The sequence below is a fragment of the Narcine bancroftii genome, chromosome 1, assembly GCF_036971445.1.
Source record: "Narcine bancroftii isolate sNarBan1 chromosome 1, sNarBan1.hap1, whole genome shotgun sequence".
Lineage (NCBI taxonomy): Eukaryota > Metazoa > Chordata > Chondrichthyes > Torpediniformes > Narcinidae > Narcine > Narcine bancroftii.
The window spans coordinates 412,925,382-412,950,636 of NC_091469.1; the positions used below are offsets into that span (position 1 = coordinate 412,925,382).

The following is a 25,255-nucleotide window of genomic DNA, read 5'->3' on the forward strand; positions in this document are numbered from 1 at the left end:
TAAGTACAATGGATGGCAAGAAAGGGAAGGCTTTTCAAGTGAAGCAACACTTTACTTTTGTATCCGCAGGACTGTTTTACTGCATCCAGGGCTCCCTTTGTGGTCTTCTCTACATCGGAGAGATGGGGCGCAGATTGGGATATCGGAGCACCTTCGCTCCATCTGCACCAGTGACAGAGACATCCCAGTAACCAACTATTTTAGTTCTGTTTCATACACCAATGGCTGTTAAGTACAATGGATGGCAAGAAAGGGAAGTAGCATCATCATAAAATTTAGACACAGAGGAAGGTTGTACAGAATAAAAATTAAAAATAAAAGTAGAATAAGTCAGGTGGATTCTTGGTTCCAAAACTAATAAAGTCTGTAATTCGTTGTTATTTTAGTAGACATGGAAAGAGAAACGGAGCTAACGTTTAGTAAAGTTATTTGCCAGAATTTGGAAAGAGAGAAAATTTGTTAATTTTATGTTGCAAAAGAATCCTCTGATATGATGAAGCCAAGATTGTGAGGATGAAATCATCCAAATGATAAACAAGAATGGTGAGAGAGAGAGAGAAAACATGAGGAAAGGAACATAACAGCTTTGAAATTGAGGAGTTATAAACACATAAAATACTGTAAAAGATACAAATGAAGAGGAGCTTGTGCTAATGAAGAGAGAAAAGCTGAGCCAAATTCACAGATAGTGGAACTTGCTGCTGAAATAAAACCTGTTCAGATACAAACAGAGAAAGTGATTTATCTGAAGTTGAACAAGTTGATATTGAAACCAGAAAGATGCAAGGTTTCCAAAGAGAGTTGCTGCTTCCCAAATTTTAACAGGCCTTGTAATAACAATTCACAAGGCCAGAGACTGACAGTTCAGAATGAGAGTGGAATAGAGAATTAAAAAGGCAGACAACAGGAAACTCAGGGACTGAATGTAGGTCTTCACAATTCAGTCACCAAATTGGCATTTCATTTCTCCAGTGTAGAGGAGACCACAGTGAGGGCATTGAACATTATATAGGAAGAATTATTTGGGTATGCTGCTGGTGCTAAGGGAAGCAGTAAAAAGACAAGTATTCGATTTCCTCTGGTTGCACAAGAAACTGCAGAGTTGTGACACAGCAACAGGCCATCACACAAATTAACCTCCCCTCTCCTGACTCTGTTTATACCTCTCACTGACTCGAGAAAGATAATAAGATGAAACACCAGAATTAGGCCACTTGGCCCATCAAGCGTGCTCAGCCTTTCAAATCATGGCTGATGTATTTTTCATTTCAATCCCATTCTCCTGCTTTCTCCCCAGAGCCCTTGAAACCCTTACTCATCATGAAACCACTAACCTCCACTTTAAGTATACAACAATGATGGTTTCCACAGCCATCTATAGCAATGGTTGGCGTAGCGGTTAGTGCAACAACTTCACAGCGCCAGCGATTGGGATGGGGTTCAATTCCCATGCTGTCTGTAGGGAGTTTGTACACTTTCCTTGTGTCTGTGTGGGTTTTCCTTGGGGGCTTCCATTTTTCTCCCACCGTTCAAAATGCACTGGGAGTGTAGGTTAATTGAGTGTAAGATGGGCGGCATGGACTGGTGTGAAATGGCCTGTTACCATGCTTTATGTTGATCTGGACCCAGAGGACTCCAAAACCCAGCAACAATAGAAATTTACCAAAACAAATGGTTACTTAAACAAAAGTTGCTTTTAATTATCTTTAAACATGAAAACAGGATCAAACTTTAACTTATTACTGTTAACTTACTTAACCTAACTTAACCCCCTTCTAATTCTAAGCGCACATGTATGTAATGTATGTGTAAGTTTAGAAAAGTTCTTTGATTCATAGTCTAATCTCAGTTCTCACTCCTCTAAGTTCATTGGTTGCAGGCACTGGTTGTGCACATAATTTAACATTTATGAATTTCAGCAGGCTTTGGTGCTTGAAAGGTAAATGGTTACCACTCAGGAAGGTTCTTGTCAGTTTTCAGAGAGAGATTTTTTGCAAACTGATTCCCTCCGATCAGCCACTTCAGTGTTTTGCTGAAGAAACTTGCCCCATCAAGGTTTTCCAGATGATAACCTCTTTCTTTCAGGTCACCACAGACTTTCTTTTTGTTTCCCTTATTTCAAGTGAAACATTATCCAGCCAACCATCTCCTCTTGCATGAACCACAAGGGCTTTGACCAGGCTGAACTAAGAACTCACAACCCATCTTCAAAATGGGTTTTTTCCACAAGCTTGCCAGCTTGTCATGTTCCAGTCCCAGCTGCTGCTGCTGAACTGAACTGAATTCTCCCTCTCTCTCTCTCTCTCTCTCTCACACAGAGAAAAGCATGTGACCCTCTTAGAACAACCAACTGCACTCAGACAGACTGCAGCATCGGACCTAATCTTCAAGTCCGTTCATCTGTTGCTTTTCAAAACAATAATGCATTACTCCACAGCATGTCCAATTAACACCTACTTGTGAAGTCTCTATAGGCATTCTTCAAATTTTTTCAAAGGCACTTGGAGTCTGGACTATCTGCCCTGAGCAGAGCTCTGTTTTGAAGAGTTTGTATGTTACCTACACTAAAATAAAACTGCCACAATTTATCTCCTTTAAAACATATCTATATACTATATAAAATATAACATAATCAGTCACAATGTCTAAATTTAGAAATTTAAATTTAGAAATAGATTCACAACCTTCTGACTGAAGAAATTCTTCTTTATCTCTGTTCTAAAAATATTTTATTTTGAGGCTGTGCCCTCTATTCCTAGACACTCCCAATATTGGAAACATCCTCTCCTCATCCACCCTATCCAAGGCCTTTAATATCGGTATAATTCAATAATATTCCCTTCTCTCTGCACCCCCTCTCATCCTTCTGAACTCTAGTGAGTATAGCCCCAGAGCCATCAAAGGCCCCTCAGATGTCAACCCTCTTATCTCCAGGATAATTCTCATGAAGTTGCTAACATTTTAGGGGACCCATCACATCCGTTGAGTCAAAGATACATGAGCTTAAAAACATGAAACTCCAGATCCAAGGACAGTTTCTTTCCTGCTGTTATCAGACTCTTTAATGGACATCTCTTTGGTAAAAGATAATGCCATTGCATTGTACTCTCCTCTCTACTCTGCACTCTATCTTTGTAACAGGATATCCTGCATTATTTCATTTACTACAACACTCTATCAATCACAATTTCAATGGGCTTTGGCCAGAAATATTGCTTATGTATCTTTGCTACATAAAGAACGCTACGTGTCCTGCTGAGTTTCTTTAGCACTTTGTGTATTAACTGTATCAATTACTTTTGTTTTGTTATTGCACAACCTTAATATTCTCTAGTTCTAGCCTGCTGTACTTAAGCATGAATTCAATTCAATCCATTGTAAAATGCTATAATCCATTCAATACTGGAACAGATAAAGTGAAAAATTAGTACTAGTGGACCTCTGTTCCTGTTCTCTCCAAGAGGAGAAAGGGTGAGAACAAAGGTGCAGAAAGAGATGAGATGTGTTCAAATGCTCAGATAAACTGTGATCGAAGAAAGTCAGTTTGGGAAGAAGGAAGTAATCTCCAGTAATTGAAAACCTCATCGTCGAAGTAGATATAATGGAGCGAGAATGAGAAAAATAGATTGGCACCCTAAGAAGAGGCAGGGTGGGAGGAAGGAGCATTCAGGTGCCTGGAAGAATCTATGGTCATGAAAATGGATATGGATGTGAAAAATCAATAACACTGTGGATGCTGGAAATCTGAAATAAAAACTGAAAATTCTGAAAATATTTAATAGACCAGACCACATCTGTGGAAAGAAAAACAGATATCTTTGCAGGTCAAAAACCTTGGTCAGAATGGGAAGGGGTAAAAAAGAAGCTCATTAAAGTGCAGGGGAGGAGTGAGAGGGATAGCTTTGATCAGGAAAAACTGAGGTGACCACAGGATTAAAACTATAAAAAGGTTATTTAGTTAGCAGTTCCACGGTCACCCCGATTTTACAAAGCTCCTCAAGCTGAAATATTCACCTTCTTTCTCTTCCCATACATACAGCCTGACTTGTTGAGTATTCCCAGCATTTTCTGGGTTTATTTGGCTTATAATGATTTGGAGACAGAGATTCAGAAAGGGAAATAGAAATAAAAATACAATATGCTTTCACAGTTGAAAGGGCCACAGATCTGTGTGGTGGATCTTGAGCACAGGAGTTGGTTTCTCCAGGACTTGTGTTGTTCCGTTGTTTTCAACTCTTTCCATATTGTCAAAACTTGAAAAACTGCTACTATCAACTTTGGCCTTACGCACATCTCCTCCATTTCCCACACATTTGCCCTCACTCCATCCACCCCTATATATAACAAGGACAGGTTCCCTTGTCATCACCTTCCACCCCATCAGCCTCCAAATCTAATATATCATTCTCCATAAATTCTGCCATCTAGAATATGTTCCCACCCCCAAACATATCTTCACCTCTCTGCTTTCTATAGGGATTTCCCCCTCCAGACTCCCTCATCCACTCAACCGTTTCCACCAATCGCTCCCCAGGTAAAAAAAATTATTTTAAATTTAGATATACAGCATAATAACAGGCCATTTTGGCCCATGACCCCGTGCCGCCCAATTACACCCAATTAACCTACAACCCTTGGTACATTTTGAATGGTGGGAGGAAATTAGAGCCCTAGGGGAAAACACATGAAGACACGGGGAGAATGTACCAAAGCCTTACAAGATTCAAACCCTATTCCCGATCGCTGACCCTGTAACAGCATTTCACTAACCATTACGCTAGCCATGCCACCCACTGGTACTTACTCCTGTGACTACAAGAACTGTTACACTTATACTTACACTACTTCCCTCACCACCATTCGGGGCCCCAACAGTGCTTCCAAGTGAAGCAACACTTTACTTGTGAATCCGATACTCACGATGCAGCCTCCTCTACATCAGGGAGACTGGATGCAGGCTGGGAGATTATTTGGTTAAGCACCTTCAATCTGTCAGCTTTCACAGCTAAGATCTCCCAGTGGCTAGCAATTTGGATTCCACACCCCACTACACACTGACATGTCTGTCCATGGCCTTGTACTGCAAGGTTGAGGCCACCTGTAAATTAGAGGAACTACACCATCATATTCCATCTTGACAGTCTCCAACCAGACATCATCACCAGCTTCCACAGCCCCTCATTCCTTCTTCCTATCAGAGCATAACTATTGAAAAATCCACTAATATTTAACTTCCAGACTTCTAGACATTGAGATTATATTTGAAAATTACGTATTAGATTGATTAGAAGAGGGAGAACGGCAGGCTGCCATTCATTAGCTTCAGTTTAGCATTTAACACAATCATTCCCCAGAGGCTGGTGGAGAAGCTGGGACTCACCACCCCTCTCTGTAACTGGATCCTGGCCTTTCAAACGGAAAGACCACAGTTTGTCCAGGTCGGCAGAAGAACGTCAAGCACTGTCACGCTCACCACTGGCACACCTCAGGGCTGTGTGCTCAGTCCACTCTTGTTCACACTACTGAGCCACGACTGCCAGATCCAGCTCCAACAGAGCCATCAAGTTTACAGGGGAGACACCAATAGTTGGCCTTATCACTAACAACAATGAGTTGCACTACAGGGAAGAGATAGAAAATCTTGTGAAATGGTGCAAAAGTAACAATCTGAGTCTCAATGTAGACAAGACAAAAGAGATGATTGTGGACTTCAGGAGGACCAGGAAAGACCACTCTCCATTACACATCAGCAACTGTGTAGTCGAGAGAGTGGTATGCACCATGTTCCTTGGAGTGCACTTAACTCGTAACCTATTGTGGACACTCAACATCTCCTCACTTGATAGGAAGGCACAACAGTGACGATACATCCTGAGAGGTCTGAAGCGGGCAAGGCTACCGGCCACCATTTATGTCAACTTTCTACAGCTATATCGAAGTGTCCTGGCCGATTTCATCACCGTGTGGTACAGTTGCTGCAGAGAAATAGATTGGAGGTCAATCCTCAAGACTATAAGAGTGGCAGTGAGAATCACTGAGTCTCCATCACCAAGCCCCCCCCCCCCCCATCAACATGATCCACCGGGATCATTGTCCGAAGAGGGCAAACAAAATCATTGAGAACCCCTTCCACCCTGCACATTGCATATTTCAACTGCTCCCATTGGGGAAGAGATGCAGGACTATCAGAGCCAGCACCACGAGACTGAGGAACAGCTTCATTCATGGGTAGTAAGAATGCTGAACAACCAGAGGAAACTGCTCACACTAACCATCTAAGACTCTCATATTCATGAAACTACATATATACAAAATACTTGTGCTGCATATGTATTGTTTGTCTGTATGTGAGTTATGTCTGGTTGTACGTCTGTGAGTTTCGCACCGAGGACCAGAGAACGCTGTTTCGTCAGGTTGTACTTGTACAATTAGATGACAATAAACTTGACTTGAGAAGAGAAAACATGAATCTGTATTAAAGTGGACTGCTAGGTTTCTCTTTATAATTCATGGACAGAGTTATCTCTACCCCTGAGCATAAAATCTTACAAAAGATAGTGGATGCAGCCCAGGACATCACAGGCAAAACTCACCTCACCATCAAGAACATCCACTGGGAATGCTGTCATCAGCGAGCAGCAGCAATCATCAAAGATCCACATCATCCAGCACACACTTTGTTCTCACTGCTACCATCAGGAAAGAGGTTATAGATGCCGCAAAATTTGCATCACCAGGTTCAGGAACAGCTACTATCCCTCCACCAACAGATTCAGTCAGGGACTCATTTAAGATCTCTTACTTTTGCACTTTATTGTTTTTAAAAATTCTCTCTATATTGCATAGTCTGTTTGTTTATATTTCTGTATTGTGATGGATTAAATTATATTTTATATTATATATAGATATGTTTTTGAAGGAGATAGATTGTGGGAGTAGAGTAGGTCACAAACAAACGCAAACACTTCACAAAATAGATCTCATTTAAAATGCCAGAGCTTTGCTCAAGTCAGACAGCCCAGGGTCCAAGAGCCTTTGCAAAAACTTTGAAGAATGTCTATAGAGACTTTACAAGTAGGTGTTACTTGGAAATGCTGTGGAGTAATAGATTATTGTTTTGAAAGCAACAGATGAACGGACTCAGAAGATTGTTGTCCGGTGCTGCAATTGGTCTGGATGCAGTGTGCTGTTTTAAGGAGATCATGTGATTTTGCAAGCAGAGAGAGTGAGGAGACCAAACAGGCTTTCTCTGAGAGAGAGAGAGAGAGAGAGAGAGAGAGAGAGAGAGAGAGAGAGAGAACTAGTTTCTGCAGTTATGGCAAGATGGCAGCTTGTTGAAACCCCACTTTGAAGATGGGTTTTGAGTTCTGAATTTAGCCTGTTCAAAACTCTTATGGTCCATACAAGAGGAAATGGCTTGCTAGAGTTTTCTACCTGAAATAAGGGAAATGAAAGGAACTCTGTGGTGACCTGCAGAAGAAGGTTTAGAAAACCCTGATGGGGTAAGACACTGAAGTGGCTGATCAGAGGGAATCAGGTTGTATGTGTCCAATGAGCAACAAATCTCTTTCTGAAACAAACAAGAACTTTCCTGAGTGGTAATGATTTAAGCACCAGAGATTGGTGAAAATTCATAAATGTTAAATTCTATGCACAGTATAAGAATTGCCTGATACCGATGAACTTGGAGGAATGAGAAGTGTGAATGGGCTGTGAATCAAAGAACTTTTCTGAACTTATACATATTACAGACACATGCACTTAGAATTAGAAGGGGGTTAAGTTAAGTTAAATAGTAATAAGTTAAAGTTTGATCCTGTTTTTGTGTTTTAAGAAAATTAAAAGCAACTTTTGTTTAAGTAGCCATTTATCTTGGTGAATTTCTATTCCTGTTGGGTTTTGGGGTCCTCTGGGCCTGTAACGATATCTGTTTATACTTCTCTATTTGTGTAATGTGTACATTGTGTACAGTGTTTTTTTGCATGAACAAAGACCGATAATCTGCCTCACCCACAGGAAAAGGAATCTCAGGGTTGTATGTGATGTTATAATCTGAAATCTAATCTGAACTAAGAAGTACCAGGAAGCAATAAGGCATTGGAAAGCTATCAAAGATAGCAAATAATAACATTAATAACAATTAAAAGCAGGGTGGGAGCAATTGCAGTAGAAATCTAAAAGCTGATGTAGACCAAAATGTCTAACCCTAGTGTGATTATCACAAAAATTTGAAAACTCATTTTGGGAAAACAATCTCCAAACTTTATCATATATTTTACATATAGTATGTTGACCAGAACTACATACTATATTCCAGGTGTGATCTCACTGCAATCTTCTACAACTGACTTTCTTACTCTTCCATCCAATGCCCCTTCCAATGAAGGCAAGCATGCCATGTGCCATCTTCACCTGTGTCTTTACTTTCCCTTGTACCACTAACTTTTTCTGTTCTACAACATTCCCTAGGCCCCTCTCCTGCCCTGGTTTAACTTCCCAAAATACATCACTTTGCACTATTTTGCCACTATTTTGTCTACATCCCCAGTTGATCTACATCCTGTTGTGACTTTAGACAACCTTCCCTGTCTATCACACAATCAATCTTGGTATCATCTGCAAACATATGCATCATGACACCTACTTTCTTATCCAAATGATTGATGTATACATGACGGACAACAGGGCTCAGTTCCCTTTGGCACACAACTGTTCTCAGGACTTCTATTTGAAAAGCAATCCTCAACTATCACTCCCTGACTCCTTTCACAAAGCAAATTTTGTAGAAAATTAGCCAGCTCACCTGAAAACCCATCCAGACAAGCCGTCAAAAGTCTAACAAAAGTCCATGTAGACAATGAATACCATTTACTTAGTCACCTCTTCAAAAAGCTCTTTTTATTGTATTATTCATGAAACACCTTGAGTTACATTGTTGTTAAGCTCTAGGTACCAAAAATTCTGGCAAACTCTATCATCGCATCAATTCCAACTGTGACATCCATAAAAAGTGGGTGATGAGAGCATCATGTAACTGACTAATCCATAGCAGAACTGATCAAAGGAGTGTAACTGGATCCTTTCCCCCAAATTCCTCAGTGCTCATTCAGATGAAGTTTCTTTTTCTCTCCACAGTACTTTTCAAGGTATTAGTTTTTTTTTGGAGTAGTTACAGCTATAAAAGTTCTTGTTCGGCAAAAAGTAACCCAATGGACAGAGGAATGAGAAAAAATTCAATGCTGGAGAAACAGTGAACTTTATGTCGCAAAGTTTTAAGCTTGATCCCTTCATCAAAGAGGAGTAAAATGTAGGCAGGCACCTGAACAAAATGCACAAAGTAAGTACATTCATCCTCCCTTAACTTCAGCCCACTTGTTATTTCCTTCTCCTTAAACCTTTCCACTCAGCACACCACTCCCCTACACCCAGACTCACACTTGTTATTCCCTCCCCCTTAAACCTTTCCACTCAGCACACCATTCCCCTATACCCAGGCTCACACTTGTTATTCCCTCCCCCTTAACCTTTCCACTCAGCGCACCACTCCCCTACACCCAGGCTCACACTTCTTATTCCCTCCCACTTAACCTTTCCACTCAGCACACCTCTCCCCTACACCCAGGCTCACACTTGAATTATTGTTTGCAAACAAATTTTTCATTGGATTTTCCTACTCCTTTACTGGTAGCAGTTACCTTGAGAGCAGATCTGGAGTGGAAAGGTACCATACTCCATCCAATGTGATGTGGAAATGCTAGTAGGAACCAGGAGAGTTCTTTTTTTAATGGAGTTAGAAATGGTGCTCAATTTCATCCACAAATGCAAATGTGGACGCTGAGTCTGAATTAATGGAATCAGTTGGCAGCTACAAATGAATATTATTAGACCCCCTCAAGTTTAAAGTTCCCTGTTACTAATTCTCACCATTTGCAATACAAGCTGTAGCTTTGTTTGAAGAATGCAGCTGTCACTTTTATCTTTGACCTTTCCTTAAAGCCACTATTCACTAGTCATTTATTTTCCTGACTGACTGCAATCTGTTTCCAATCACACTCCAGCGATTAGTCAGATTTCTCCCCACAATACAGTCACCACCATAATAGTAAATCTTTGTGCTAAATTTCTTAAATTCAAATATTTAAAAAAATCAATCATTGGAAACTATTCTATCTCCTCAATGTCACAGTTTAATACCTGACTGAAATGAAGCATTTTCCTTTCATACACCTGTTTTGCAGTTCCATGCACCCCAATCCCGACTAGGACAGAGACAGACAGTACAGGAAGACTATAAAACTTTCTCTGGTCTAATATACATGTCACTTTCAGCATGGGGGGAGGGGGAGGTTATGCATATTGTCAAGGCATCTGCTCTCAGACTGCTAAAAAAAGAGCTTCTCATGCCATCTGCCATTGTTTTGACTTGCCTTTGTATGTTATTTTTCTTAATTCTTATTTGGCAAGTTGTTGAAAGTGATGGAAACAAGGGTAATTTGGAGTGAAGTGGACAAGGTTAAAATGGCCTCCTTCACCCAGTAGATTGAAAGTTAATGAAGTTGTAGTCCAAGACTGGAAAATTTGAGAGTAAAAATATTCAATTCCATGTAACATACAGAGAATAAATAAAGAGAGAAAATGAAAAGCCAAATTATAGGATTTTTTTTAAATGACAGGAAGAAAAAGCAGCAAGTATTTCTGTCACCATTATGACAAGAATGATACATAAATTGAATTGATATTTTAGTGAGTTTGAACTCGTGATAGAGTTCTTCATCATCTTCAATGTGATTCAGTGGTCGGTCAGACAGTAAGACACTGTTGTTGTGAAGCTACTGGTGCAGCAACATTTTGATCTCTAAGTTTAGTTGCAGTAATAGCTGCTCATAAATTTTTGGGAATGCTGTTAGAGTTATTATTATGAAAGTAAACCTGAGCCCTAATGGAAGAAGTACTGAATTCTCCCTTTGTCCCAGGAAAATGGTTGTATCAGGTAATTCAGCATTTAACAATCTGGAAATCTTCCTTCCCAACAAGACTTGATCATTTTCATGTCTGGAAACTCACCTTGTTTACAGATTGTTTTTTGACCCCAAAACCCATCTCCCCTGTATGTGCGTCTCTCCAAGAGATCTCCTATCCTTTAATACTTGCCCCTTGATTCAGCTCATACTTCCCACTCTATGATTCAGTTTGCTTTCAGTTGCCAACTCTGCTATTCACTGACAATTTTTTCTGCCTAACCCACTTTTTCCTCCTTTATGATTGTCTCTTACACCAATCTCTTCAATCAGTCCCAAAATAGATGATGGAAATCTGAAAAGGAAAAGTAACTTCTGGGAATATCATCAGTCAAGCAGCATATGTGAAGCAGTACATGGAATTACTATTTCAGGCTGATGACCTTTCATAAGGATTACTTGAGAAGCACTGAAAAAATTGCTGTCACCACAGCTTCCATTTATAAAGCACCTTTAATGTCACAAATATGGCCCAAGACATTTCATAGGAGCATTATCAAGTAAAAGAACTGATGATGAAGTGCATTGGGAGACTGAAAGTGGATAACAAAGGATGTGATTTTTTTTGATCCTCCTTCATTTGGGTCCATCACCTCTTTTGTCATTAAACATCTCAAGATGAACACTCTATTGCTTATCTTCCTTCTGCGCTCTTCTTCACTACCCCTTTTCATTGCATCCTAAAGCTTAATTTACTGAAAACTTTGCCCCATTTCATGGAATTTCATCAACTGGATACATTGATTCTATGGTTCTCATCATCTCCCAATAAATGTGAGCCTGGGCGTAGGGCAGTGGTGTGCTGAGTGGAAAGGGTTAAGGGGGAGGGAATAACAAGTGTGAGTCTGGATGTACGGGAGTGGTATGCTGAGTGGAAAGGTTTAAGGGGGAGGGAATAACAAATGGGCTGAAGTTAAGGGAGGATGAATGTACTTACTTTGTGCATTTTGTTCAGGTGCCTGCCTACATTTTACTCCTCCTTGATGAAGGGATCAAGCTTAAAACTTTGCTACATAAAGTTCACTGTTTCCAAACAGTTTGTTTGACAAACTTGTTAGGATTCTTTGAGGATATAATGGGTGCGGTGGATAGAGGGGAACAGGTTGATGTTGTATATTTGGATTTCCAGAAAGCGTTTGATAAGGTGCCGCACAAGAGACTTATAAGTTAGTTACAGGAAAGTGGAGTCTGGGGAAGTGTATTGGCCTGGATTGAAAATTGGTTGTCTGACAGGAGGCAGAGATTCGGGATAAATGGGAGTTTTTCAGGTTGGCAGAGAGTGGTAAGTGGGGTGCTGCAGGGGTCAGTGTTAGGCCCACAACTGTTCATCATTTACATTGATGACTTGGAGGAGGGGACAAAATGTGGTGTAACCAAGTTTGCGCATGACACCAAATTGAGTGGAAGAGCAAATTGTAATGAGGATGTGAAGAGTCTGCAGAGGGATATAGTTAAGCTGGATGAGTGGGCAAAGGTCTGGCAGATGGATTACAATTTTAGTAAGTGTGAGGATATCCACTTTGGCAAGAAAAATAAAAAAGCTGAATATTATTTAAAGGGTGAAAAACTACAGCATGCTGTTGTGCAGAGGAACTTGGGAGTGCTTGTGCATGAATCGCAAAAAGTTAGGTTGCAGGTGCAGCAGGTTATTAAGAAGGAAAATGGAATGTTGGCCTTCATCGCTAGAGGAATTGAATTCAGGTGTAGGGAGGTAATGTTGCAATTGTATAAGGTACTGGTGAGACCGCACCTGGAGAACTGTGTCCAGTTCTGGTCTCTATATTTGAGGTAGGATATACTGGCTTTGGAGATGGTCCAGAGGAGGTTTACTAGGTTGATCCCTGGGATGAAAAGGTTGACATGATGAAAGATTAAATCGTCTCGGATTGTATTCGCTCGAGTTCAGAAGAATGAGAGGAGATCTTATAGAAACATATAGGATTATGAAGGGTATGGATAGGATAGATGTAGGAAGGGTTTTTGAGGTGGCCAGGGAAACTAAAATGAGAAGACACAGTCTCAAGATTCGGGGGAGTAGATTTAGGACAGAGATGAGGAAAAATAGTTTTTCCCAGAGAGTAGTGAATGTTTGGAATTCTCTATCCAGGGAAATGGTTGAGGCTGCTTCATTAGACATATTTAAAATTCGGTTAGATAAATTTTTACATGATAGAGAAATTAGGGGATATCGGGAGATGGCAGGTAGGTGGAGTTAGGTCATAAATTAGATCAGCCATGATCTTATTGAATGGCGGAGCAGGCTCAATGGGCCTTTTTTGGCCTACTCCTGTTCCTACTTCCTATGTTACCTATGATCCAAGGGCAACATGCTTATCTTCACCACTCCCTAAAATGGGTCACCAGATGCAATAAACATATTGAATTTGGAATCACATATTGGTTGGGAGACTGGGTTACAATGTAGTAGATGTTATAGGCACAGTGATGCAAGGATGGGATTGGCTGATGCACATATAGGGGTTTAAATGTTTTAAAAGGGATAGGATGGGAGATAAAGGAAGTGGTGTTGCATTACTAATCAGGGATAGTATCACAGCTGCAAGAAAGGGAGGATGCTGTAGAGGGAATTGTCTACTGAGTCAACGTGGGTGGAAATCAGAAGCAGGAAGGGAGCGATCACTGTATTAGAAGGGTACTAACAAGCAGATAAGTAGGTGGACTTTGGAAAGCTGCAGTAATTACAGAGTTGTTGTAAACCACAAATATTGACTGTCACCTCCTTGCTACGTGAGGGATATATGAGGCAAAATTTGTCAGGTGTGTCCAAGAAAGAGTCATGATACAGTATGTGGACAAGCTAACTAGAGTAGAGGTCATACTGGATCTAATACTGGGTAATAAACCTGGTCAGGTGGAAGACCTCTCGGTGGGAGAACATTTTGGTTAAAATGACCACAACTCACTAACCTTTAACATAGTTGTGGACATGGATAGGAGTAGATAAAATAGTAAAATGTTTAATTGGGGAAAGGCTCATTACAATGGGATTAGGCAGTAAATGGGGAGAATAAATTGGGAACAGGTGTTCTCAGGGAAAAGCAAACAAGCAATGTGGAGGACGTTTAGGTAACACTTGCATGGGGTTCTGGATAGGTTTGTCCCACTGAGACAGGGAAAAGATGGCAAGATAAGTGAACCATGGTTGACAAAAGAGGAGAACAGCTAGTTAAGAGGAAAAAGGAAGCATACATTAGATGTAGGAAGCAAAGAACAGGGAAGGTTCATGCAAATAATATAGTAGCCAGGAAGAAACTTGAGAAAGGATGTAGGAGAGATAGAAGGGGGCATGAGAAAGCCTTGGCAGGTAGGATTAAGGAAAACCCGAAGGCATTCTAATGCATACGTGAAGAACAAAAAGATGATGAGAGTGAAGATAGGTTCACTTAAAAATAAAGGAGCTAACATGTGTCTGGAGGCAGAAGAGGGTGGAGGTCCTAAATGAATACTTTGCTTCAGTGTTCATCAGAAAGCAGGGCCTTGGTCAACATGAGGAGAGTATAAAACAAACATGTGGTGGAGCCTGTTGAGAAAGAGGAATTGCTGAATCTTCTTAAAACCATTAGGATTGATAAGTCCTTGGACCTGACGAGATATGCCCCAGTTTACTATGGGAAGCAAGGGAAGATATTGCTGGGACATTAGTAATGATCTTTGCATCCTCTCTGGCCACAGGGAAGGTACCAGAGGATTGGACAATCGCAAATGTTGTTCCCTTATTTAAAAAAGGTAATAGGGAGAATCCTGGGAATTATAGACCAGTGAAAGTACAGTCAATTAAATTACATTGATATAATTAAATTAAATTAAAAAGAAAGCAAAGAAACTCAAAGTGAAACTAAAGAAACTTGCTGCCTGCGCCATGTCCCACTTCTTTGATCACATTCATTTCCCTTATGGGACGGATTGCTACAGTACCTTTACTTCGAAGTGGAGGGGGGGAACTAATCTATCTGTGTGCCAATATATTTCAAGTATGGTTGCCACACCTTAGTTGTACAAAGGTTAGGGAGGGGGAGTGGGGAGGTGGGGGGGGTGGATAAATACAGAATCTGTATGTTACAGGGGGGCGTGGCAAGATGGCGTAGAAGAAAGACATGTATTCCACCTTCCCCAGCTGGATCACTAAATACCCGGTTTTTTAAAAACGTGAAAGTGGTTAAAAATAATATTTACAGATGTTTAAATAACAGTGATTTACGATGGCAACTAAAGTGAAAAAATTTAAATCTCAACTTAAGAAAAAATTACCATACAAAAGTGCAGAAGAATTGAGGCCTACCTGCATAGCTGAATCCATGGAGTAGTCATTGGGAGTCTCCAAGCCTCAGAGGACTCCAGCCCGTTCGAGTTTGACTCCAGTGCCGATCCTGCCTCCGCAAGATGGCACCAACACCTTGGTGAGCTTGGCCGTTGCCGACCCACATTCACGCGAACGCGCGACCTTGCTGGGCAGCCCGGTGGCGTGCAGAGTAGCGTCAGAGGACGCTCCTGTACGTCCGATGGCTTTGCCTGGCCTGCTTGGGGCATCCCAGGTTCAAGAATTGCTGGATAAAGTATGGGCTGTGGGGGAGCCTGAACGCCGGTGTCCTGAAGAGGTCAGGGTGTCGGCGATGGGAGTCCAGACCTGCAGCCATTCACCCAAAGTACCTACAATGACTGAGGAAGAAGAGGAACTTGCCTTATTGGAATTTGTCCAGGAGGAGGAGCCTGTAGTTAAAGGAGGTAGATCTCAAAAAGTGGAAATGGAATCTGGAATGAATTCAGTGTTTACTGTTTTGGAAGGGATTGCTTGTCAAATGGATAATATGTCAAAATAAATATCAAATCAAGTGAATCAAGGATTTATGGAGATGAAAATAAAAATGAATACGCTGTGTGATGAAATGTCAACTGTGAAACAGGAAATGACTGTAGTTGAGAGTGATATTAATAGATGTATAAAATCTGTTGATACTGTGCAAGATAATTTTAAGAAAATTGAAATAGCCTTTTCTGAGTGTCAAAATCAGGTTGAACATAATAGAGAAAAAGTGGAAGGTTATTTTGTAGATAGGAGGACTCAAAAAAGAGATTTAATGAAGAAGATTGATTCGTTGGAAAATCAAAGCTGGGAATAGAGCTTTGTCCTGAAGGCTTGGAACTGGATAAGGCTCACAGAGGTCTGAGAAGAAAACCACTTCCAGGACAAACACTGAGAGCAGTCTTGGATCGTTGTTTAAAACAACAAGATAGAGAAATGATTTTACATATGGCAGTACAGAATGCATGGCAGAATCGATCTCCATTAATGGTTCAAAATAACAGAGTGTTCTTTTATGCCGATTTGAGCCAAGAGGTTATTGGAAGACGACGAGAATTTAATATGGCCAAAGACGTTTTGTGGCGAAAAGGCTACGTTTGCTTTTCATTATCCTGCAATTTTGAAGGTTTTTTTATGGAAATTTTCAATCTCAATTTTTTGAGAATGATCATGATGCTTTGGGTTTTGCTAATTCTTTGCCGGAATTGCGAAGAAATGGGCGTTCTCCGTTGTCTCCTAAGAGGAGGGGAAATGGAAATGGAAATGGACATGGTTATGGAAAGTATGGAAAGAATGGAAAGAAAGAAGAGTTGACACAAAGTCTTCTTGATGTTGAAGATCTGGCTGGAGCAGTCGTTGGGCTTGGAATATATGGACTATATTTTATTGTGTTTAATTAAATAATAAATATGTATCTGGCTGGGTGGGGGGAAATGGATGACATTGAAAACTTTGATAGTCATCTGCTGCTAGTGGGTTTACGACACCAAGATTTTTAGGGTACTACTACCTTTGGGTGGTTTTATTTTGTATTTTTTAGGGGTTTTTTTTGGAAAAATTATATAGGGGAGCATTATTTTATAGTGTGTAAATATATAGAAGTTAAAAAACCTGTCTAAATTGAATTTTGCAACTTTTAATGTTCAGGGATTAAATAATCCAATCAAGAGAAAGAGAATATTGGCCTAGATAAAAAAAATGAAAATTAATATTGCTTTTTTACAAGAAACATATTTGACTGAAAAAGAACATTTGAAATTGAAAAGAGATTGGGTTGGTCATGTTTTTTCTTCTTTTAATTCTAAGGCAAGAGGAGTAGTGATTTTGATTAATAAAAATTTATCATTTGAATTGGAATCTTCAGAGGGGTATGCTGGCTGAGTATTAAGAATGAACTGTAAATTTTTTGCTGAATCTTGGACTTTGCTGAATCCTTATGCCCCTAATATAGATGATGAGCGGTTTATTTCAGAAGCGTTTCTATTGTTAACTCAAGCTAATGAAAATGTCTTAGTTGGTGGTGATTTTAATTGTGTTTTGGCACCTTTATTGGATAGAAATCCAAAAAGTATAAGGAAATCAAAGATGGCAACACAAATTAATGCATTAATGAAAGATTTAAATTTGGTGCACATTTTGATAAAAGTTAATCCTTCAGAGAAAGATTTTTCTTTTTATTCTTCACGACATGATTTGTTTTCTAGAATTGATTTATTTTTGGTATCAGCACATTTACAAGATAGAGTATTAAGAGCTGAATATAAAAGTAGAGTTATACCAGATCATTCATTATTACGTTTTTCTTGTGAAAGTTCGGAGGTAGTACGTTCATCATTTAGATGGAGGTTTAATGCAATGTTATTGAAAAAAACAGAGTTTGTTACTTTTGTTAAAGAACATATCTCTTTATATTTGACCAAGAATGTTAATTCTGTGGATAGTCATTTTGTAATATGGGATGCTTTAAAAGCTTATTTGAGGGGGAAGATTATTAGTTATTCTACAAAAGTTAAGAAACAATGTATGGCAGAGAGTTTAGAGTTAGAAAATCAGATTGCTGAGTTAGAGAAAGATTTTTAGAAAGATGTATCAAAAGATTTAAAAAAGTCACATTAGCGAGGTTGAAATTACGTTATAATACTTTACAAACTTATCAGTTTGAGCGCTTAATTAATCAATCTAAACAATGTTATTATGAGTTGGGGAAAGAGCTCATAAGGTACTTGCTTGGCAATTGAAATCTGAAGAGACATCTTGGATTATTAATACTGTAAAGAAGAATTCAAAAGTTACTTATAAACCTCAGGAAATTAATGACCAGTTTTATTATATACTTCTGAGGGGAAACAGGATAATGGTTCTATTGACTCTTACTTATCTAAATTAAAGTTACCGGTATTAGATGGAAATGAGGTTCAGGAATTGGAATCTTCATTTATGGATTTTGAAATTAAGGAAGCTATTCAGGAAGTGCCTAATGGAAAGAACCCAGGAGATGATGGATTCTTTGAGGAATTTTATTTAAAAAAATTTATGATGATTTCTCTAATGTATTTGGAGAAGTGCTGAATCAAGTTACTGAAGATCAGAAGTTACTGAAGATCAGAAGTTACCAGAATCATGTTCAAGTGCTTTAATAACTGTCATTCCAAAGAAAGATAGAGATCCATTAAAAGTGTCTTCATATAGACCTATTTCTTTATTAATTGTAGATTATAAAATTATAGTGAAAGTATTAGCTAATAGACTTGCTAAATATTTACCTAAATTGGTACATATTGATCAAACAGGTGTTATTAAGAATCAGACAATATATTTTGATTAATTACTTTGGTCAACACATATCGAAAGCAACCTAACCATCTTGCATTAGATGCAGAAAAAGCTTTTGATAGGGTTGAGTGGGTTTTTTTTTATTTAAAGTGTTAGAGAAATTTAAATTCTGCCCTTCTTTCATTGGTTGGGTTAAGGCTTTATATATGAACCCAATTGCTAGGGTGGTGACAAATGGACAGATTTCTTTACCATTTAAATTGACTCGTTCAACTCGACAGGGCTGCCCGTTGTCACCAGCCTTATTTACGTTGGTTATTGAACCATTAGCTCAGGCTATTAGACAAAATGAAGAAATTAGAGGGATGAGGGTTAAGAATGAAGAATATATAATTAATTTATTTGCGGACGATGTGTTGGTATATTTGACAGAACCGGAACGGTCGTTGAAACAAATGCAAGGGTGTTTGCTGAATTTTTGAGAATTATTGGGATATAAAGTTAATTGAGATAAAAGTGAAATTTCACCAGTTGGAGAGGGAGATTATTCTGAATTTAAAACAATTACAAAATTAAAGTGGACAAGTTAAATTAAATATTTAGGTGTGTTTATGGATACGAATTATCAATCATTATATCAATTAAATTATGTACCTATATTAAGATAATTAAAGCAGATTTGACTAAGTGAAAAGATCTTCCATTAACTTTGATTGGTCGGGTTAATTATATTAAAATGAATATTTTTCCTTGAATTCATTATTTATTCCAGTCACTACCTTGTTTACTTTATAAGGGTTTTTTTCAAGATTTGAATAAAGCAGTGCGAGAGTTTTTATGGAAAGGTAAATTAGCTCGAGTGGTGTTGCATAGACTTACATGGAAGTGTACATTGGGCGGACTACAATTACCACATTTTCAAAACTATTATGACGCAGCCCAGTGAAGTTTATTAGTAGATTGATGGATTTAGATATGCCTCCCAGCTGGGCTAAAGTGGAGATGGTGTGTATTTCTAGGGTTGAAATACATGAATTTATATTTTGTTGGAATTTGATTTTGTTACAGCAATATAATATGCCGATTTGAAACATTTGTTAAAGATTTGGTTAAAAAAAACAGAGTGTTAGGGTCGAAAGATAAATTATCAATTTTAACTCCATTGTATAATAATCAGCTTATTCCTTTTTCAATGTTTAATAATTATTTAAAGATTTGGGATTCTAAAGGTATAAAGACAATACAAAATTGTTTTGTAGAGGGCCAACTTCTTTCTTTTAATCAATTGAGAGAAAGATTTGATATACCTGTAAATTATTTGTTTGCATATTATCAACTTAGAGCTTTGATAAAAGATAATTATGCTAGAGAGATGATTTTACCTACTTTGTCGAGATTTGAATCTTTGATTTCCTCTTTTTCCAAAAAAGGGTTATATTTCAGTTATGTATAATTTGTTACAAGATAGTATGAATAAGACAGATTGGGAGAAATTTAAACTTCAATGGGAGAGTGATTTAGTATTTATTTTTCCCGAAGATGATTGGGTGAATATGTGTCAGGACAATATAATTAAATTGACTAATGTAAGATATGGAATGGTTAATTATAATTTTTACATCAATTATATTTGACCCCAGAAAAGCTAAAAAAAAAAATATGGGTTTAGAAATTTGGATTCTTGTTTTAGATGTGGCTCATGTATTTGAATTTTTTCTACATGCTGTTTGGAATTATGTTAAAGTTCAATCATTTTGGCAAGGAATTAAAGTAGTTTTGGAGAAATTATATAATTTTATATTACCATTAGATCCAACTATTTTTTTGTTGGGAAATTTGTATTAGTTAAGGGGAATGGGATTGGATAAATTTCAAATTGCTTTTGTATGTTTGGTGTTATCAGTAGCGCATAAATGCATTGCTCGTACTTGGAAAGATGATACTGAGATTAATATATCACGTTGGCATAATGAATTGAAAGCATGTATTGTTTTAGAAAAAATTACTTATACTTTACATGATAATTCTTCTTCTTTTGTTAGTAAGTGGTCTCCGTATTTGAAATATATGTATTTAGATATATTTTGAAATGTTATTAACATTTATAATATTTTCTTTTTATATATAATCTTTTTTTTTGCTCCCCTTAAAGGGAGTTGGCTGTAGGGGTGGGAGGCTGGGATGGGTGTTAATGCAAAATCTTTTTTTAAAATATTATTTCTATACTGTATGTCACATTTATTATCTTTTAAATAATTTTTTTTTAAAAAGCATCTGTATGTTATATGCATGTTAAAAAAAATTACATGGTTTGTTTGAAAAAAAAATTATAGACCAGTGAGTCTTACTTTAGTATTATTATTAAAGAAGATTCCAAGGGACAGGATCTATGAGCATTCACAGAAATAGTCTTCTCAGGGACTGTCATCATGGCTTTGTTAAAAGCAGGTCATGTCTCACGAGCCTAACTGAGTTTTTTGAGGAATTAACGAAAGAAATTGAGGATGGTAGGATGGTAGATCTGGTGCATGTGGATTTTAGTAAGACATTTGGCATGATTCTCCATGATAGACTCATTCAGGCTTTGAATCTATGGAACCTTGGATTCAGAATTTGCTTATAGGAAGGATGTGGAAGCTATGGAGAGGATGCAGAGGAAATGTTGCCTGGATTGGAGAACATTTCTTATGAGACAAGGTCATTGTTGTAGCAGAGGAGGAATAGAGATCTACAAGATTATAAGAAGCATAGATAAGGTAGACAGCCTGCACCTTTTATCCCGGGGCAAGACTAGCAAACACCAGATGACTTCTGTACAAGGTGTGGGGAAGAAAGTTTAGAGTAGATGTAATGGTAGGTTTTTGTACACAGAGAGTAGTGGGTGCCTGGAATGCATTGCCAGCTGGGATGGTGGAGGTTCGTACAATAGGAACATTTAAAAGACTATTAGACAAGCACATGGCTGTCACATGTTAGCACTGCCCTCTACCTAGTCGGAAGACACACCAGCTGCCAATTAAGGTTTGTTCCTGCCCCACCCATTAGTGCACACCTTGCCATTGTAGCCATGTAAATTACCTGGACTGGACTCTCCAGCCTGTCTGTACTTGAACTTGGGCCATTGGCTGTTGTAACTGGATTAACCCTGCTGGTACTGAGGTGCCATGTCTTCTTTGATCTCCCTCTTTTCCAGCTTGGGACCACCCTGCTTCAGTCCACGCCTAAAAACATGGAAGGGCACTGGAGAATCTGTTGGTAAGATGTGCACTGTTAAAAGGGTTGAGAGCGCTTAATTAGTGTCCTTCGTAGCAAAGAGATGTGCCTACACTGAGTCAATGGGTGATGGGGCATTGTATTGATTTTTCCTCGATTATTGTATGTACCCAGTTCATTGTATGTGTGTATATACTTTGTTCCCACGCTATTTTTACCACATGCATTATTAATTGTATGCGTGTTTCGGTGCTGGTATTACTTTCCCACAGCTGCTGTAAACTGTGTGTGCATGCGTGTATGTCCTGCATATGTTAGCTTTTCTCACACTTGCCTCTGTAAATAAAATCCTTCACTTCCAAACTATGTGTCCAGAGTCCTTGCCTTTGAGACCTACCAAACCTGTTTCCTCACTCGCAACACATGGGTATAAGAAAAATAGATTTATGGGTGTGTGGTAGGGAAGGTTTAGTTTGTTGAGTTAGTTTATGTAGGTTGGAACAACTTCAAAACTGATTAGCAAACTCCAAGACCTGGGAGTCCATACCCCATTGTGTAATTCGATCATGGATTTCCTCATCTCCAGAGCACTATCAGTGAGGACTGACAAGAGAATCTCCTCCACAATCTCCATTAGTACCAGAGCACCACAGGGCTGCGTTCTTAGCCCCCTGCTCTACTCACTTTATACCTATGACTGTGTGGCTCAGTACGATAACACCATCTAAATATTTGCTGACTATACTACCAGGTTAAGGAACAGCTGCTATCCCTCCACCATCAAGTTCCTCAACAACATTCATTATCTGTTTACAGTTCTTCATTTGTTGACATCACACATGTCAAACTCTGGCCCGCGGGCCAATAATTATATTTGGCCCGCAAGATCATTTCAAAAATGTATTAGAGGTGGCCCGCTGGCCGCCGCGCCAGTATAGCACATGCACAGTAATACAACAAATCCTAGAATGCATTGGTGTCAGCCCGCTAATCGCCCCCACCTCCTCTGTTTACATTGCAGGGTCTCACCGTGGACTCTGGTTTTGGGGCCTGGCCGGTGTCAGGGGAAGCCAAGGCCGCTTCCCAGCGCCCGGAACCGGAGGCCTCGGGCCTGACCTCACCAGGACCGTTGCCCACTCCCCTTCCCTGCCGCAGGCCGACCCGCAACTCACGGTGACGGGGCCGCTGATCCGCCGAGATGCCGCCCTGCAGCGAGAGCCGATGCCCCCTGCACTGTCGTGTCCCCCCGCCTGCCACCCCACTGCAGCGCAGCCTGGCTGGTGTCAGGGGAAGCCAAGGCCGCTTCCCAGCGCCCGGAACCGGAGGCCTCGGGCCTGACCTCGCCAGGACTGTTGCCCACTCCCCCTCCCTGCCGCAGGCCGACCCGCGACTCACGGTGACGGGGCCGCTGATCCGCCGAGATGCCGCCCTGCAGCGAGAGCCGATGCCCCCTGCACTGTCGTGTCCCCCCGCCTGCCACCCCACCGCAGCGCGGCCTGGCCGGTGTCAGGGGAAGCCAAGGCAGCTTCCCAGCGCCCAGAACTGGAGGCCTCGGGCCTGACCTCGCCAGGACCGTTGCCCACTCCCCCTCCCTGCCGCAGGCCGACCCGCGACTCACGGTGACAGGGCCGCTGATCCGCCGAGATGCCGCCCTGCAGCGAGAGCCGATGCCCCCGCACTGTCATTGTCCAACCCGATCGCCTGCAAACCCTCGCCCTCCCACACACAGGCCTGAGTAAGTATTATGAACTTTAATCTCAGGATAAAACGATCTTCCAATAGTTTCATGTCACAGTGATAAATATATTCCTGGTTAAAAATGGTCCTGCACCTGGATACAAGCTCATTAGGCATAAAACTTGAAAAGTGTGTAAATCAAAGGATATCTGTACCAATGGAAAAAGGGCATGGCAAATAACCCTGCTAGAGTTCATGCCCACAGTCACCCATTTGATTGTTTCAGGAATCATGTTATTCTCCCACATTCTCAATAGCCCTCAGATTTTACTATTCGACAGCACACTAGCAACATTTGACAAATCCTCTATAGAGAAATATTATTTATTGAATATTTTATTTCTCATTTGTTAATGCTTCTGGAAAGAGTTTATCCAAAACTATTATTAAACATTTATTTTAATAAGAAAATGTTTAACATTACATATGTTGAAAGAAGAGAAAACATGCAGATGTTGTTGAAACTTTTCAATAAATATTTAGTTCGGCCCTCGACTTAGTCCAAGTTTTTAATTTTGGCCCTCCGTGAATTTGAGTTTGACACCCCTGGTTTACATGTTTACGCTGTGTACAAGTTTTTTTTTTGCACTACCAATAAGTGGTAAATCTGCCTTGCCCTCAGAGAAAAGAATCTCAGGGTTGTATGTGATGTCATGTATGGACTCTGACAATAAATCTGAAATCTGGTCACTAATAAATTCAGTTGAAATTGTTTTAATTTATTCTGGAGTCAGAAAGTTCTCATGACTCCACAATAACATAGCTGTCAGTTCATTTCTCCCCTTTTGTCATGACCTATCCCTCTCCCTAACTCATCAGTGGGCTGATATTAGTGGGCTTGTCTGACTAGCATCAGCAGCTTGCTACTTTTGATGCGATAAAATATAATTTAGGACAGTTGCTGGGTTGATGCTCCTTCAGCTAATATATTTACATTCCATTGACATGACAATAACAACAAAATAATACCACAATTTACTTTTTTTTAAAATCAGCTTTAAATTATTCTGGGTTTTAACTTTGAATCCATAGTTCCTACAAGATAACTATATTCATTTAGAAAATGCCACGTCAACAAGGTAAAATCCAGGTTGCTCCTTATCTGTATTATCCTTATTTTGGATTATCCCAAAATGATTAGTAGATGGTTTTTGGTTCAACAAGCCAATACTTTGCAGTCATTTCACAAGGACTGGTGGCACAGCTTAACCGCCCCAGAAACCTAGGTTCTATCCTGACCTTGGGCTGCATCTGTGCAGAGTTTGCTCATATGGGTTTTCTTTTGATACTCCAATGTCCTCTCATAACCTAAAGGTGTGCTGATAGTTCAATTGCCACAAAATTATTCCTTCGTGTAGGTTAATACAATAAGAATCAAAGGGGTTTCAGTGGACGTGTGTGAGAGAATAAATTGCAGGCATACAGAAAACTATGGAAGAGGAATGAGTCCAATGGAATTAAAATTTTTACTTAGACTTTTATTTACAGCACGGTAGAATCTGATTCTCGATATTTAAACCCGTGCTGCCCATTTATATCAATCTACAACCTGGTACGTTTTGGAAGGTGGGAAAAAAAACCAAAGCACCCAGGGAAAACACATGCAGGCATGGGTAGATTGTACAAACTCCTTACAGACAACGCTGGATTCGAACCCGAGTTGAATAAAGAATAAATAAATAACAATCTGTAA

The 25,255-nt window shown here is 39.6% G+C and overlaps 1 long non-coding RNA gene across 5 annotated transcripts in view; it reads right to left on the reverse strand.

Annotated features, from left to right (window-relative positions):
- The window catches only part of LOC138751549 (uncharacterized), a 155,769-nt gene that overhangs the window by 58,930 nt on the left and 71,584 nt on the right, over positions 1-25,255 (reverse strand). For all 5 annotated transcript variants that reach the window (XR_011350041.1, XR_011350042.1, XR_011350039.1 and 2 more), the window contains one exon: positions 21,691-21,861. This is a non-coding gene — a long non-coding RNA (uncharacterized lncRNA). The remainder of the gene's footprint in view (positions 1-21,690; positions 21,862-25,255) is intronic.